Genomic DNA, 5,000 nt, shown 5'->3' on the forward strand with positions numbered 1-5,000 from the left:
TGCAGCGCCTTGTCGAACTCGGGCCATTTTGCGCTTCGGAGTCGGAACCTTGGTAATAATCCGTTCCGGTTGGTGCTGCTGTTGCTACTAATTTCGGCAGCACCGTCCTCGGCGCAAAAACTCAAAGAAAACTCTATGACTCGGTGGTCGCTGGTCGTCAGGTCCTCGCGGACCTTCCAACCTCGCACCTTGTCGCAAATATCAGGTGTCGATAGTGTGACGTCGATGTATGACTGTCCACTAGGGCTGGAAAACGTCGGAGCGTTTCCAGCCTCGTTCAAGACAACCAAGCCATGGCTCACGATAAACTCTTCGAGTTTACGGCCTCTCACGTCCGTCTCCGCGCTGCCCCACTGGGCTGATTTTGCGTTAACGTCGGCAGAGATAATGACTCGGTTATGCTTAAGTGCGGAAAGAGCTCTCTCCAATCGCGCCAGACCTGATTCAACGTCATCGGAGCATTGAAAGTACTGGCTGATCAGGAAGAAGCTCCCAAACGAACCCGAGATGCTGACACAGGACAAATGCGTGTCGCACAAGTTAGAGACTTTGACCACGGTTAGATCCGGGTTTCTGACCGCTATTGCAGCCATCACCGGTTCGCCTGCCGTGATCAGCCTCGTTCTCAAGCCTAGCCCGGGCACAGTACCCCGCCAGCTATATGGCTCTTGTGCAAGCAACACATCTACCCCTCGCCTATGCATCTCAGTCCGGACTTCGTCGGTCACATTTCGGGCCCGCTGCATGTTATGCTGCATGACCCGTATGACTCTCGAGCGTCGCCGGTCGTTTGTACTATCCATTCGAGATTCAAATTATTATTCGCGTCTTATACGAGACATCTCCAAAACCAGCGCTTCCTGATAGGAGGCGCAGGCCGGGTCTCGCGACTTATGCTCAGATGGTCGCCCTCTGTCTTTACAGTTGGAGCAAACCGGAGGCTTGCTCTTCCTGTTACAGAGCGCATACCCGTGCCCTTTTTCGGCACAATGTCCGCAGACATCCTCTTTGAATTTGCAGCGCTTCGCCGTGTGCCCGAAGCGCTGGCACTTATAGCATCGGGTGACCTGTATGAAGTCCCGCACACGACAGGAACTCCACCCGAGGTACACCCGGTCCCCTCTCTGCGCCAGCCGCCGACGAATCTGCGGACTGACGGCCACTACCCAGTTGGCTGTCTCCGGGGTCTTGCCAGCCATGCGACTGACCCGAACACCCGAAGGCACATCCTTCTGGGACGCCTCAGAGAGGTTTTGCCTCCAAAGACTGGAGGCAATTTCCTCCTTGCCCATCCCTTTCGGAATGTCATAAATCAGGACCTCGGGGTCCCGTTTGCTGGGCAAGGAGACGGACAGTCCCGCACTCGCCAGCTTCTTATTGCCTACGAAGGCTTTTAGGTCCTCCTTGCGATCGGTTTCGACGACGATGCCACCGGAGTGGATGCGTCGAACCGATCTGACACGGATCGCCTCCTTCGCAGGTTTTACGATCGACAGAACAGCTCTCTTAGTAGCATCGCTGTTCTGTCCTTTATCCTTTGGCGGGAAGATACGCACCACGTATTGTGTCGGTGGTCTTCTCGCCTCCGGAGTCGCTGACTGGTTGACCTTTGCCACTTGGGCGTAGGTCAACTGCGCGGCATTGGAGACCGTCTTCGGGAGGGTTCCCTTGGACGGCCCAGGTCGCGCCGCACTCATTACGGCAGGACGCGCTTTTAGGTCCGCCCTGACCGCGGCGAGTTGCCCTTCGACGAAGCTGTTTCGTTGAATCAGCTCCTGGACCAACTCGTTGAGTGCTCCGACTTCTGCTAGTATCTTCGACCCGGACTCCTTGTTGACTTTCGACTCGGGTCGAAAGCAAAAGGTCCGTATCTCCGATACTCGCCTGAAGGCTTCGTCTCTCACGAGATCGAGAGGCCGTACCTTGTGCCCGGAAACCGTCCCCTTCGATTTCCTGGCCTGGTTTGCTGCGGCCTTGCCAGTAGGTGCGACTGGCTTGGCACGCTTCGACTTTTTGGTGACGGTTTTCCAACCGCCACCTTCGGGGTCTTCGACACGCACGGGTGCCGGTTGCACCTTCACGAGCGTGTCTTTGACTGATTCGATTTTTCTGGGTTTCTCCTTCCCAGCCTTGCGGCTGGGGGAGTCCCCCGACTTGGGCGCTGTCCCCACGTTACCGGTGTCCGGCGCGCCTTCTACCGTGGCCTCAGTTTTCACCGAGACCGCTCGCGTGGGTGTCACGCATCTCTCCAAGGTCACACGAGGATTGGCGATGTTCAGCACCTTCCCGGACCTTGTCTTTTTCGCAGACGCAGGAGGGCTAACAGCTGCTGCTGTAGCTTCCGCGTCTGTGGCGACGGCTTCACTCCGAGTAGGAGCTGGACCCGCCGACTTCGAACGTTCAATTTGTACTTTCAATTTAGATCCCATAGTTAGATCTTTGCCTTCATCCGGTACGCTCCCCGGCCACCACCGACCCACACATTTTGGAACCCGCCATCAGGCTGGGTTAGGGCTACGCACCGGACATAGTCTGCTGACTGGGCCGATTGCTCAACCCAGCCCGCGTCCTCGCCCGTCAGAACCCACTCGCCGAAGCGTATGGTCGTTCCAAGCCGATTGACTGGACCAGGGCTGCTTTTCTCGTCCAGCCTCCCATCTAGCCGAAGCAGAGGCCAAAGGTACGTGTTGGGGACGTCTCACCCGCAGGAGAGGGCCCCCTCAGATCCCAGGATCCTCTTTTCCGACGACAAGGGTCGCCACGCACGGCAAACACGCGGGAGACAGCAGTCGGAGAGGCTGCCTCTTCCTCTCCACCACACTTCGTTCGGTTCGCTGCGTTTTGAGAACACGAGCTATCCAGCGGTACCTTTTTCGTGGAGGCTCAAGTGTGGCTAGGGCACGTTTGCCCCTTGCGGCCTGGGTTGCCCAGGTGATTGGTTGCATCCCGATTTCTAGATCCAGCGGCATGTTGCTACGTGGCGCGCTCAGACAACGAAAATGCGGCATTCCGGTCAGACCAGAAAAACCGCACAACGTGACGCGGGGGACTGCAGCCACAAGTGACAACAGTCCCCCGGTAGGGAGTAGTACAGCATATTCAATGCTGTACATGAACACGCCACAGCCCGTATGCTTAGTTCAAGGGCCTCGCCATTATGCGAAGTACTACATGTACAACGCACTGGCGGTCTCAAAATACCCTCATCGCCGATGCATCTGATGCATCCGTCAACTCGGCAGCATTCACTCCGTCGGCGTGTTGCTTTGTGGCGTGTTCAGATAACGAAAATGCGGCATTCCAGTCAGACCAGAAAAACCGCATAACGTAACGCGGGGGACTGAAGCCACAAGTGACAACAGTCCCCCGGATGGGAGTAGTGCAGCATGTTCAATACTGCACAAGAACACGCCACAGCCCGCTTGCTTAATCACGGGCCTCGTCATTATGCGAAGCACTACATGTACAACGCACTGACGGTCTCTCGAGTGCCTTCATCGCCGATGCACCTATCGACTCAGCAGCAACATTCAATCCGACGGCGTGTTGCTTCGTGGCGTGTTCAGACAACGAAAATGCGGCATTCCAGTTAGACCAGAAAAACCGCATAACGTGACGCGGGGGACTGCAGCCACAAGTGACAACAGTCCCCCGCTAAGGAGTAGTACAGCATATTCAATGCTGTACATGAACACGCCACAGCCCGCATGCTTAATCTCGGGCCTCGCCATTATGCGAAGTACTACATGTACGACGCACTGACGGTCTAAAATGCCTTCATCGTCGACGCATCCATCGACTCGGTAGTAGCAACAACCTACGCGAGGACTAGTTCGGGGGTCGCCTCTCAACCCTGGGTGGCCACAGACCGCCACCGCCAGTAGATAGGGACAGATGGGAATCTCGTTAATCCATTCATGCGCGTCACTAATTAGATGACGAGGCATTTGGCTACCTTAAGAGAGTCATAGTTACTCCCGCCGTTTACCCGCGCTTTTTTGAATTTCTTCACGTTGACATTCAGAGCACTGGGCAGAAATCACATTGCGTCAACACCCGTGGGGGCCATCGCAATGCTTTGTTTTAATTAGACAGTCGGATTCCCCTAGTCCGTGCCAGTTCTGAGCTGAGCGTTGAATGGCGGCCGAAGAGGACGACCGCACCGATGGGAAACGCCACGGAAGCCTCGCAGCAAGGAAGATCCGCGGGAGGCCAAGGCACGGGACCGAGCTCGGATCCCAGCCACGAGAGCCGTTCACCTCGCCCAGGCCCGGCACGTCAGCCAGACCCGCTTCCCGACCAAGCCCGACACGCCCCGCTCCTCAGAGCCAATCCTTATCCCGAAGTTACGGATCCAATTTGCCGACTTCCCTTACCTACATTAATCTATCGACTAGAGGCTCTTTACCTTGGAGACCTGCTGCGGATATGGGTACGAACCGGCGCGACACCTCCACGTGGCCCTCTCCTGGATTTTCAAGGTCCGAGGGGATGATCCGGACACCGCCGCAACTGCGGTGCTCTTCGCGTTCCAAACCCTATCTCCCTGCTAGAGGTTTCCAGGGAACTCGAACGCTTATACAGAAAAGAAAACTCTCCCCGGATCTCCCGACGGCGTCTCCAGGTCATTTTGGGTTACCCCGACGAACACTCTTACGAGGGCCCGAATGGTATGCGGTTCCGCTGCCGGGTTCCGGAATAGAAACCGGATTCCCTTTCGCCCAATGGGTGTTTTTTGTGCATGTATATAATAACAAAATATGCTGCGATTTATATAATAATAAAAAAAAAATAATAAAATAGCTGCGTTTTTTTTTACAAGTGTTTAACGTCTTAGGACACCTCATCTACATAGGATTTCTCTTAGGGCTTAGGATCGACTGACTCGTGTGCAACGGCTGTTCACACGAAACCCTTCTCCACGTCAGTCCTCCAGGGCCTCGCTGGAGTATTTGCTACTACCACCAAGATCTGCGCCGACGGCGGCTCCAGGCAGGCTC

General features: G+C 55.7%; 1 pseudogene; it reads right to left on the reverse strand.

Annotated features, from left to right (window-relative positions):
* Nucleotides 1-3,850: 3,850 nt before the first annotated feature.
* The window catches only part of LOC143262994 (large subunit ribosomal RNA), a 2,997-nt pseudogene continuing 1,847 nt past the window's right edge, over nucleotides 3,851-5,000 (reverse strand).

Source organism: Megalopta genalis, unplaced genomic scaffold (genome assembly GCF_051020955.1).
Source record: "Megalopta genalis isolate 19385.01 unplaced genomic scaffold, iyMegGena1_principal scaffold0260, whole genome shotgun sequence".
Lineage (NCBI taxonomy): Eukaryota > Metazoa > Arthropoda > Insecta > Hymenoptera > Halictidae > Megalopta > Megalopta genalis.